This window comes from Phoxinus phoxinus (genome assembly GCF_949152265.1).
Source record: "Phoxinus phoxinus genome assembly, chromosome: 17".
Lineage (NCBI taxonomy): Eukaryota > Metazoa > Chordata > Actinopteri > Cypriniformes > Leuciscidae > Phoxinus > Phoxinus phoxinus.
In genome coordinates this window covers 19,744,085-19,757,448 of record NC_136892.1, presented here as the reverse complement: position 1 = coordinate 19,757,448, position 13,364 = coordinate 19,744,085, and the positions used below count along the sequence as shown (strand labels likewise).

The 13,364-nt window shown below is 38.1% G+C and overlaps 1 long non-coding RNA gene across 1 annotated transcript; it reads right to left on the bottom strand.

Annotated features, from left to right (window-relative positions):
* Positions 1-3,584: 3,584 nt before the first annotated feature.
* On the bottom strand, positions 3,585-4,954 carry LOC306985076. The gene is made up of 3 exons (XR_013794741.1): positions 4,830-4,954; positions 3,823-3,891; positions 3,585-3,709 (listed from the first exon to the last, which is right to left on the bottom strand). It is a non-coding gene; the product is annotated as an uncharacterized lncRNA (long non-coding RNA).
* Between the last annotated feature and the right edge of the window lie 8,410 nt (positions 4,955-13,364).

Below are 13,364 nucleotides of genomic sequence, written 5' to 3'. Positions count from 1 at the left end.
TTTATTTTGTTGATTTATTCAATGCCATTATCTCCTAATTTGTTAATTCATAACATTATGTAAGCTGAAAAACCTAATTCATTCGTTTAGGCGTTCGCAGTCTGCTGTTACAGCCAGGCGGACACTCTGCCGCCTCCTGCGCGAATGGTTACCCTCATGGTTATATCTATGCGCAGTGCTGTTGCACAAATTTATGGTGTAAAGCACAAACAAGGAATCTGTCATCATTTATGGTTTCTCCCACACAGGTAGTAACCTTTGCGGAAAACCTATTTTAGGTGGACTATGATGCACCTTGCATGTTGCTATGGCCTATACGGTGTTTATAAACCTGGATGTTCCTGGCAATACATGTGTTGGTCGTAATGGCACCAGTACTTCTGCTGCCTTCGGGTTTCATCCGCATGGTGTTACACGCTTGTATTATGTTCATGACAGGACCGGCATCGCTGCGGCAGCGGACATCAGTAGGCATTGGCCCCAGATATCATATAATAACAAGTGACAAGATGGCCACCGGGTGATGACGTTAGAGACTCCGCCGTAAGACATTTATTATGTATATCTATGGTTGGCCCGACCTCCGCCATTGTCCCCTCTGAACAATGTGCTTGCAGTGGCCCATAAACTAGAGATTGTAAGCTTTCAAATGATATAGTTTGTCAAGATTAGTTTAGGTTTAGTATTGGATATTACTGTTTTAAATATGTAATGGCGATGCCAATATAAGGGGTTAAATCATAGACTGTAGGGTTAAATCAATCATCATTCGAGGTCTAAAATTATGTTATTTTTGTTAAACCGCACAGCACAGCATCTGAAAATAATGGAAAAATCATTAGGAATTATGATCTTTACATTTGGGATAAATGTATCCTACTCACTTAAAAATGTTGGGTTAAAAATAACCCAACAAATAACCCAACTGTGGGTTAGTATAGCACCTTCCCAACTGTGGGTTATTTTAACCCAATGCATTGGGTTAAACACCAGTTGGGTTAAAATAACCCAACAGTTGAGTTAAATATTTATTTTTTATTTATGACCTTATTTTAATAAATAAAATCCATTGTTTTCAAATACAGATTGTTTATTTGTATAAAAAAATACATATGTTTCAACAAATATATTTATAAATGACACACTATATATATTGGGGAGTCTAGCATTTAATGTAAATATATTGTGTACATAAATTCAAAATACAAGTGTACATACAACATGCATAATAAATTAAAAACCTATGCAAATATGTACAAACACATTCAAAACATACATAATATATATATATATACAGCACAAGAACTATACATTAAATTCCTATACAAATATGGACAGAATACACAAATGAGTAACATTAAATCCTAATCACAACTTTATTCTGTACATTGAATGCATAGATGTGTTGTTGTAAACATACCTTAAGTAATAAAACTACAAATACATATGTTGACTACAGGACCTAATGATGATGATGATCAAAGTTCTTAATGAGGCAGCAATGTGTTGAAGGAACTACTCTGAATATATTAAAGTTTGAATGCTACAAAAACAACCAAATGGGTGCAGAGGTCTTGAAATTGTTTATGTCATATATGTAAAACATTTTTGAAACGCATCCATTGGTTGAAATAAAGTCTTCTGCTCAACTGCTTCCACACTGAATATGATCAAAACTTGCGAGTTCTCTTTGTCCCCAAGCAGCAGTCATGTGGATCCAGGCTTGTCTTACGGTTCAGAACTTCAGATAGGCACCATGTTAGTTCCAACCTTAAAAGAATAAATAAAGTTCAGTTGGGCATGCACTGTGACAACATCAACAGTGTTAAATTATGAAAAAGTTACATTAAAGCAGTGCTGTATTGAATTAAATTATGGTCACTCTAATTAGTCATTACACCTGGTGTTAAAGAGTTAGTTCACCCAAAAATTTTAATTCTGTCATTAATTACTCGCCCTCATATCGTTCCAAACCTATAAGACTTTTGTTCATCTTCGGAACATAATAAAGAGCTTTTTGATGAGTCTGAGAGATTTTTGCAACTATCACTTTTAAGCCCCAGTAAGGTAGCGAAGACATCATTACAGTATACAAAATATTAAACTCAAACGCATGTTCACGAGAGCACCTCAACGCATACGTGTTGTGTTAATGCGAGAGCAGACGACAAGAGTGTGAACGCAGCGATTATGATTTTTTACACAAAGCACTCGCGTTGGTTGATAAAATTCTTTGTTCATTTTGACCGCACATGCGCAACATCCTTTAAGTTCTGTACTGGAAAGAGAAATGATTAGTTCATCTCTCGAGTCTTTGGGTCTGATCCGAGTCTTTCGTTCTTTTGTCATGTGACAGTGCTGGACACATAAATGAGTTAATAATTCCCAAACTTTCTTATAAACAAGCATTTACCAGTAGTCAGTTTTTTTACAGTATCATGCTGCGCTTTTGGTATCAAATTATAGCTTTTTAATTTTTTTTAAATTGATCATTTAAGAATTTCTGTTATGATGGTTCTTTCCATATTAATGTGGTACTAAAGAGTTGGCAATGCCAAAATCCCTTTGCTAAAGATATATATATTATATAGTCTAATAACAACACAGTTACGTGACATAAAACTGAACGACTCAAACCAGAGAGATGAACTAATCAACACTGTATCCGGTGCCGACTGCATAGCTTCAGTTTATGTGGCTGTCATGTGTTGAAAGAAATGATTTGAACCTGAAGTCGATAGACTCGAAACGTGAACTATTCAATTCTATATCCGGTACTACAGACTGCAAAGCTCAGTTTATGAGGATGTCATGGGATGAATGAACGACTCAAATTGGGAGGTGAGGTAAACTAACAGACTGCATTGGCTGAAGATGTAGATAAATGAATCAATCATTTCTGTTTCTCATAATTTGGCCTCTTCCTAGCATTGCGATTTTTTTCTTATTCTTAATGTGATCAACATTGAATGTGTTTGGTGAATTTGGCTATTGACATGTAACATTTTAAATAGATTATAGACATAGTAAAATGATCAGAACTTCCCACTAGCTTTCGGCAGTCTGTAAAAATATACCTCAGATTTATCTAGTTGTACAAACAAATTGAAAAGCTCTTTCCCATTTTATTGATGTTTTTGCGGCAGTCATTCTGCCACTCAGTGGGTATAACCGCAGTCACTCGATGGTGACGTCACGCGCAAACCCGCTATACTTAATATATCATTAAACTTACCATTCCAAGAAAACGGTGAAGTCTGGGATGTTCTCGAATGATTTCTTCGATAGTTTTTGTTCCAGAGGATCAATTCCACGCACTGCAGTTTGTTGAGGTGGTGTGTGTCTCACGAACTCCTCGACTTGGCTGTGAGGACTTCTTGCTTTCTTTTGCCACTTAATCATTGTCAGTCATCAGCCAGCTCAGACTCTACAGAAATTAAAACATATTGTATTAAAATGAGGGAAGACAGTTGAAAAAACAAGCAAACATAAGTAATTAACTGTACCTGTATATGTAGTAGCCCCAGCACTGCACATTTGGTCTCTCTAATCATTATTCAACTTACCAGCTTGTTATATTAGACTAGAGGGACACCAAGACCGGTGCCAGATAAGGAAGACATCCAAAATGTGCACTACTGTACACTGTCCAGGACCAGAGTTGAGAACCATTGTCATCCAGCAGCGTAAAACTTCCATTTACTCCTTCCTGTGTTAGAATGTAGCAGAAAAAAATAAATATGTTCAGATAAGTAAACTAGTCTTTAAAAATAAGTTAATAAAAAACCTTTAATATATCACTTATTTTAATTGCTTACTCACCTTGAAAGGTTTCAATTAAATGGCAGAAGATCAACTGTTGTAGTCTGCTTCACAAATTAGCCCATTTGTCTAAAACAAAAGTATAACACATTTAGTAAAACACATTTAAATAAAAGGCAAAACTTCATAAGAAAAAAAACACTTATAATACTATAATTGGATGCTTCAGCTATCCAGTATTAATACTGTTACATGCACATGCATGCATATTAACATGCATTATGAATATTTTTCTGCCAAAATACCATAGTTGCAGTTTGTGTTGTAAATCAAGGTAATAATCTGTGTATTGGAAAACATAAACTTTTTTTAACTAATCATGCACTAATCGTTTATTTGTTGCACAATGTTTCTCATTATTTCAGCTTCAATGTTGTTGGGAATATCTGCACTTTTTCATCTTCCTCTCATCTCGGAGATTTGAGCGAATTCAAACGCTTCTCACAGCGCTGTTGTGGTGTCGTGTGACCGATGCCTGAGCTCGCGCCGCTGGGCCGAGGTGATAGATGGTCCGCGCACTACGGTTCTAATGAGTATAGAGCTCTTTCGTTCCGCATTTAGTGACAATTGTAGTCACACCTGTACAAAAAAGGACGCTACCAGTCTGGAGCACTGCTTCAGCTGTGACAGACCATCACTAAAGTCCCTTTAATAAGAGTAATAAGACCTTTGCTATCAGTAAAACAGGCGTAATGCTAGCTAGTGATTTCAGACTAACTTAAGCCTAACGTTACTTAGTTTATATTAGGTAACTTACTGGTAGTAACGTTACATCACTAACGTTTTCGCTAGTATAATGTTTTAATTAATTACTTTATTACAGCTAGCGAGCTAACGGAGATAGCTAAGTTTATTTCCAACCGATCTCACTTTCCTGGGATCATTAAAACGGCCTAAAGGGAACTTCGTTTTTTAAAAATATAAAATTTAGTTTTAGAATAATTATATTCAAGTATCTCAGTACACAATACTTAATGTTATATATAAATAAAAACGATATGACTTACCGTTCATTATCAGGATGCAGCAGCAGCTTCTGTGTTGACTGTCTGACACTTGACCGTTAAAATTTGAACCGTCGCTATGGCTATTTAACCCAACAGTCGGGTTATTTCTAGAAATTACCCAACGATTTTAAAAATAACCCAATATTTTTGAAAAATAACCCAACATATTGACCCAATATGTGTAACCCAACGGTTGGGTTAAACAAATAACCCAACGTTTTTTAGTGTGTATACAATACTGTTCAAAAGTTTGAGGTAAATATGTTTTGTTTGTTTTTTGGAAATTAAGAAATTATTACTTATATTTAGCAAGGATACATTAAACTGATCAAAAGTGTCAGTAAACTAAATATTTTTATTTCAAATAAATGCTGTTCTTTTGAACTTTTATTCTTTAGAGAATCTTGAGAAAAAAATGTATCACGTTTTCCACAAAAATATGCATGCTGCCAGTGCCAGAACTTGTTCTAATATATGGATCTTAAGTCCCTCGTATAGCCTACCTAAACACACAGACTTATAATGTATCATTTATTGTATATATTGCTTGATTTTAAGGATAAGTCAGTTACTAAAATAAATATCTGTCAACCCTTTCTTGTATGATCTCTGAGCCTGAAAAAATGTGTTTTATAAATGAACCAGCAGATGTCACTGCAGCATTCAAAGTCAAGGAGCAAATATGAACGTCACTAAATTGGATATGGCTAAATGAATTATATTTCCCTAAATTCACTTTATGTCTCAGTATGTTTCATAAAAGCATTCTTTTATAGGAATACAAAATATGTGAGTACAAATATGTTCCTTAATAAAGCTGTATTGTTTTATTTAAATAAATAAAAAATTGCATAGCATACCTCCCATTTATTTTTCAGCAGGAATTTTAGCTAGCTTCCTTAATGTGTTCATGATAGCAATCAAACAGTCTTATCTGTTATTACAGCAGATTATTCATGGTTCATTGTAGGGTAAAACCACATCCTTTAGAAGCGCAGCTTATGGGGAATAAGGGGCATAGCACAGAATCTTGGGGGGCCCTTTGTAGACGGTGGGCCGAGGGGAGATTTCGTGTTTTCGGACGATCTGTGGTGATGGATAACCCAGTTTTTTATAAGTAACCGCTACGCTTTTCAACAAAGCAAATAAAAATTGTTGCCACTCACATACTTTGCACATAACTATAATATCGGTAACTTTCTCCAAATTATTTTCCCGGCGAATAGAGCAAGCAGCTACGTGTGGGGTCCGACCTTCATGACGTATTTGTTGCCTTCATCCAATAGCGTGCGTGGAAAACTGTCGGTGTTGATGACGCGGTTGTCAACAAACTAGCGCGTTTCGCGCCCAGGAAAAATTTAACTTGTTAACTAACTATACTTATGCTACATATCCAGTTTGACACAAAATGTGAATGTAGGGGGAACGTTGTCTATTCTTACCGTTTTTATTTTATGTAACCATCTTTTGTCATAAAATCGTCCCCTTGGAATTATAAGGTTCTGTCTGACATTTTTGTAAAAATTAAGTTATTCACATATTCTTATTCTGTGACCACTTCTTTACATTATGTGATGTTTTTTTTAAGTTGTGTACATTTTGAACTTTTTATTTAGAAAAAAAAAAAGGTTCTTTCTACACAGTCGAATGGAATGCAAAAACTTTAAAGCTCAAAATCGCAAAACCAATCAGAATGCAGATAGAACCTTATAATTCCAAGGTGGCAATATGTCCTGTCAGTTCTTTGTAATCTTTAATAAATACACCGTTCTGATTTCACACATTTGATATATGGTATTGCTTGGAAAACACGTCATAAAAATGAGCCAGACAATTCTCCCTTTTCCCGCTTTTTCATGTTTATTGGAAAGAAATGTCAAAACATGAAGTGCTGCATGCATGTATTTGAGGATAATAGACCCACCATTCCCTTCACAGACATAAGTTGGGAGAAATTCATTAAATCGGCAAAGAGGCAGTACAGGCATACAAATTGCAAAGCCAGGAACCTACAAACCAGTTAGTCAAACCAGCTAACACTGGCTACCACAGGGAGTGCTACAGCCATTTCACAAATATCACGAAGATAAAACACGCACAAAAGAGAAGAGAGGCAGTTTTAGTTGAAGAAACTGCAAAGAAAGGTTGGTATTATATTGTATAGACACACAGTGCAGTATAGACAGTAGTATGGTTTACAGTAATATAAATATGCAATGTTTTAGCAGTAGCCTTATAAGATATACATTTAAGATTTGTATACACAGAAATGTGACACATACCCGGTGTGCGTGTGTGTATGTATGTGTGTGTGTGTGTGTGTGTGTGTGTGTGTGTGTGTGTGTGTGTGTGTGTGTGTGTGTGTGTGTGTGTGTGTGTGTGTGTGTGTGTGTGTGTGTGTGTGTGTGTGTGTGTGTATATATATATATACACACACACACACGTGCAGTGTAGTAAAAGTATAAGAGTAACACAAATAATATAGATATATACAGTGATCCAGACATTCCTCCTCCTGTAAATCATGGCTGGAAGATGGTAGGAGATTTCTACGGAGTGGACTGGATGACACTTCCGCCAGCTCCAGAGGCCATACTGGAACTTGTGCACTGCTCGTGTAAAAAAAAAACAAATTGTGTTAAGGGTAGATGCACATGTAAACTGCATGAGCTGCCATGTACAAACCTCTGTCAGTGTGTAAATTTTGACAATAAGTCACTTGAAGATGACTAGGGCACATGTGTGCATGCATGTATGTGGAGAGTGGTGTGTGCGTGTTTGTGTGTTGGCTACTCCTGCAGAAGTACATCTGCATGACTCTGCTCTGTTTGATAGCCCATTTTCTTTAACAGTTATACTTAATCTTATTTCTATTGCACGCAGCTCTAACTTGAGCTCTTAGCTCTCCGGTTAGAATATTGACTGTCTTTACACCAAATCAAATATGTAATTGCATGATGCTAGCTACTGTTACTAGCAGTGTTGGGGGAAATGCATTACAAGTAACTTGAGTTACGTAATCAGATTACTTTTTCAAGTAACAAGTAAAGTAACGCATTACTTTTAAAATTTACGACAAAATATCTGAGTTACTTTTTCAAATAAGTAACGCAAGATACTTTGTTTTCCCATTTATTGGCTGACAGCTCTCCTGTCCTCATGTTGAGACAAATCAAAGTGCAGAGGCGTGTGTGTGTGTGTGTGTGTGAACATGATGTTTATTGTAGTTCTAGACTAAATATGAGCATTTACTCATCTTGCACAAAAAATTATTCAATATTCCTCAAATAAAATCAGTGAAATGCAGAATCAGAATACTATGCAAACCTCCAATAACTAAATATTTTAAATAAAATATAAATTTTTATGCATTTCATCTCAATTTATTGAAAAAGTAACGCAAAAGTAACGTAACGCATTACTTTTCTAAAAAAGTAACTAAGAAATGCAATTAATTACTTTTTAAGGGAGTAACGCAATATTGTAATGCATTACTTTTAAAAGTAACTTTCCCCAACACTGGTTACTAGTTAGCCAGTTAAAAATAAAGTGGGCTAACCATGTTCCGTACACTTTCCGCCTTTCACTGCACGCCAGCGACCACTCCTCCGTTGCTGAAAGTTAATTTAATGTTTAAACTGGGGCGGCAGTGGTTCATGTAGGTTGTCTACAAACCGAAAGATTGGTGGTTCAATCCCCGGTTCCACCTGACCAAGTGTCGAGGTGTCCATGAGCAAGACACCTAACCCCAGCTGCTCCCAACGAGCTGGATGGCGCCTTGCATGGCTGACACCGCCGTCGGTGTATGAATGAGTGAGTGAATGGGTGAATGTGAGGCAATGTGAAGCGCTTTGGTGGCCATTGGGTCTGTGAAAGCGCTATATAAATGCAGTCCATTTACCATTAAAGTTAATAATAACATAAGCTACTTTTTATGAAAAGTTGGCAACGAAATAACACTGTCAATTGAGTTAATGTTTAGTTTGTTAGATAGTTAAAATATTCAATTAATGTAACAAGTTACGTTAACATTAATTTAATTGACCCTTTAAGAATATAAACACCATCACTGCACGCAGGATGATATAGGCAAACAGCGCCTGTGCTGACAGTCACCTGAGAGTGGCGACAAACATGCAGTCATCGCCCGCGCAATCGTTTAAATTCCCCATTTCAAAGCATTGAATAAACAAAAAGGTAATATATTTAACAATTTGTGATAACATTATATTCATTTAATAAAGACTGTAATACTAAGAAAAGCATAAATGTTATTTATTCAGCGATCGGCGGTAAAAGTTCATCTGTACGGAACATCGTTGTTGTACGGAACATGGTTAGTCTACGTTACCCTACTTAAAACGACACTAACGAGACGCTTACATACGTTTGAACAAAACAGTGTACACAACAAACATTTTATATAGATATTATATTCTAATTAAATGTACTTACAATCACACAGAATGTCCTTGGCGATGGTCAATGTGCTGCCGCCGCAGTTCGTGTCTGACAGCTGAATCCGTGTAACAGCTGTTCTAAATAAACTACACGTGATTGGTTAATAAAAATCATATGTCAGTATCTTGCCGCGCTATTGGTTTGACTGATATAGTAGGCAACCGCGTTTGCCTGCATATTTACGGGGACATTTTATCATTTCGGGGGAAAATGTGCAATAAATGGGAGTGGCAACACTTTTCATATCGTTGAGAATAAAACAACCGTCCCAACTTTAAAAATTCAGGTTCTCCCTCCATGGGGATCATCCATTTCGAAAAGTAAAGCAGATACGGACCCTCGGCCCACCGTCTATTGCTATCATGTCATGATCCACGCTATTTATCAACTCTATATATATATATATATACACTGCTTACAGTAGCATAAGTGAAGACACCCATGCTAAACTTGACTAAAAAGAGGAATAAAGAAATCATCTTTTGGAAATTTATCTAATGGCTTAATTTAAAAAAAAATTAAGGAAACCAATTTTCTTTGTGAATGAATAATGTATCGTAAATAAAGAAATGTTCTTCCTTAAAATACAGGGGGCATAAGTCAGGACACCCCTATGTTAAATTCCCATAGAGGCAGGCAGATTTTTATTTTTAAAGGCCATCCTGATAAAGTTCCCTTGTCCTTTGGAATTAAAATAGTCCCACATCATCACATACCCTTCACCATACCTAGAGATTGGCATGGGATACTTTTCATAAGATCATCTCTCAATGCAAAACAGCTATTAGGCTAACTGAAATAAAACCATGCCAAAAAAATGGATTTGTTACTAGTAACAATATCTATTTAATAGGTACTAGTATCTAATAATTAAGTAGTAGTATCTTATAATAAGTAGTAACTAATGAATAAGTACTAGTGTATAATGAATGCGTACTAGTACCAATTTAATAGGCACTAGAATCTAATGAATAAGTACTAGTAACTAATGAATAAGCACTAGCAGTGTTCGAACTATACCGTGTCCTTTGGGGGAGCCCACTTTTTACGCAACACTTTGAACCGGGCTTACAGTGAAACTGGCTTCATGTGAAGGGAGCCCACGGGAAGCAGCGGTTCGACACATAGGCTATAGTTGTCTAGCGATAGGTGTTGCCCAGCCCCCAACTCTATTTAACATCTGTTCAGCGAAGCACTCTGTGTCAACGCCTAGGAGGGGCAATACTCTCACTTAAGAGCTCAACACCCAGGTTGGCACGTGCATCTTGGGAAATTTTCTCACCAAGATGAAGGCAACCACATGTAGCGGGCCAACCTCCGCTTGGAAACAGCCTTCCCTTCTGTTGATCTCCGTAACGCCCATCGGGGAGCTCCACTGGCTGCGGTGTGAAAGAGGAGTGAGGTCACTCAGCCCAGACGGCACTCCAGCCCTCTTCTGGGAAGGTAGCCCATAAGAAACACTAGAGCGGGGCCTGGGGATGGGGACTCCACCCTCACGAACGAAGGCGAGTCTTGGCCTTAACACAGAGGCAGTCATATTGCCGCAATGGAAACATGACTCATCCACAAGAGCTGCTTCAGCGTGCTGTAAGCCCAAACATGTGACACAACTCATGACCGTCAGCACCCAGAAACGCACGGATGGAATGGCATCTTGAAAAAGACACAAACGCACCAGAGTTGCTCTTTTAGAAATGGGACCCTTCACCAGTGCCGGAGCACACAGGGAATGACCGCGGCAACACTACATTCAGCGAACTGAAATAGTGCAGCACTCACTTTTCCGCCCTCAACCCACCATCAACACACACAAACACACAACGTGCAACAGTAGTTGAGAGCTCAAAGCTCGCGATCACCACTGCACTCGCACCGTAGAAAGCACCAGCACCAGAAGAGTCTTTCCAGAAGAACACCAACACATCAACGATGTGCACGATCGGCTCCGAAGCGAAAGGCAACTAGTGCGTGCATCCACTTCCGTATTTATACCCGTGCCACGGGGGCGGAGTGTGTGATTAATGTCACGCACGCCTATTCCATTGGCTCGTTTTCAATAGTACTCGAAGATGACTGGCTACCTGGGGTGATCCCAATCAGTCGTAACGTACGACTATGTCGAACGTGAGCGACGGAAAGGGAACTTGCTGCGCAGCAATAATTAACGACCGACTTTAGACAATGCCTTCGAATGTGCTTTAATCACGGCCGGAGGATCTCGAGCATTCCTCATAGAATCCCACCAGCAAAAGGAATACAACAGTTTTTATAGACTAGGAGCATGGCAAAAATGACATGAAACATTACATAATTTCCCTACAATTTGATTGGTTCTTCATATGCAAACCCTTCTGTTAGGAGCAAACTCTGTTTTCTTGATTACTTCATAATCACAAGGTTTAAAACCTAGACATCTGTCTAGTTTAAGTTCCCATATTTGTTATTTTTATACTCGACCAAAGGGTTTGGAAACATTTAAGATTTCAAAAGCATATTAATGTTGTTCCTGCCAGAAAAATAAATGTTAGTTATGATTCATTTAAAAAATCATCACAGTGTTGAAACCACCACACTCTGGTATCTAATTTTGCAGCTGTGGCCCAAGAGGTCAGGATAACAAGGAGGAACTTCCCCTTGCTTTTCTGATAAACCAAGTTTAAAGGAAGTGTGATATGTTTCCTTTGAATTCTGATTATTTGCCCACCCAATCCAGTAAATGATGGATCCATATGAGAGTTCAAATCACCATGGATGGGCGGTAACTTGGAAATCACCATATTTTTGCTGGAAAATAGCCATGTGACGTGCAAGATGATTAAATGTAATAAATAACAGTTATATAATACAACCCCCCCAGTCTTTTCTCTACCATTTCCAGAAATCAAGCATGTTTTACATCACATTCCAACAAAGTATTTCTCAAAAGACTAATGTCTAGATGTCAAAAAGCAAAAACACCACACCCTTCAGAGAGAGGGAGAGAGAGAAAAAGTCATGTGTTGAGTGTATTTGCAACACCCTAAACATCTGTCCTGAGTTTCAAAGTACTTCTTACCTTTCTCAGCACTGAAAGATCAGAAATGTATTTGACAATACTGAGTGGAATTTAAAAGTTTAAGCAAAAAGAAAAGAATGTACAAAATAAAAAAAATTGTCAAATAAAATTCAGAGTCAACCACAAACATGGAAAAACTAGAAGAGTAAAGTACATTTTTTGTATCGTTTCCCCCAGTGAGCCTTCTTGCACAGACCCTGTGCAAGATCAGGGAGGACGAGGAGCAGGTCATCTTGGTTGCGCCTCATTGGCCCACCCGGAACTGGTTCTCCCTGGCCAATTCCTCTGAGAAAGGACCTCCTTTCTCAGGGACGAGGCACCCTATGGCACCCTCGTCCCGATCTTTGGAACCTCCACGTGTGGCTCCTGGACAGGACGAGGTAGGTTTGAGTACCCTACTACCAGCGGTGGTGGCTACCATAACTTCCGCTAGAGCGTCGTCCACTAAACATGCCTACGCATTGAAGTGGAACCTCTTCGTCTTCTGGTGCTCTTCTCACAGAGAAGACCCCATAAAATGCCCAATCAGTGTCGTGCTTTCCTTCCTGCAAGATGGGTTGGAGTGAAGGCTGTCTCCATCCACCCGCTATCGCCGCACATCACGACACAGTCGAAGGTAAGTCCGTGGGAAAGCACAACCTGGTCATCAGGTTCCTGAGAGGAGTTCGCACCACATAATTGGTCTCACTCTTTTTCTCTATCACATATGGTCCAGAAAATCATGCAGATAATGCAGATCCAGGAATGGGAAGTAAGACCAAAACTTGATCACCAATGGCAAAAGATCTATCCACTGCACATTTGTCATAACGCGCTTTTATTTTCCCCTGAACTTTAGAGATTCTCGGGCTAGTGTACAAGCTTTCTGTATTCGTTCACGGAGCTTACTTACATACACTGTAAAAAAAATCTGTGAAAAAACGGCCAAATTTTACAGTAACATACTGTTTTTCATTAAAACAGTAATATACCGTTAAAAATGCATTCTGGGTGATATTTGTCGTTTTCGAGAAACTAGC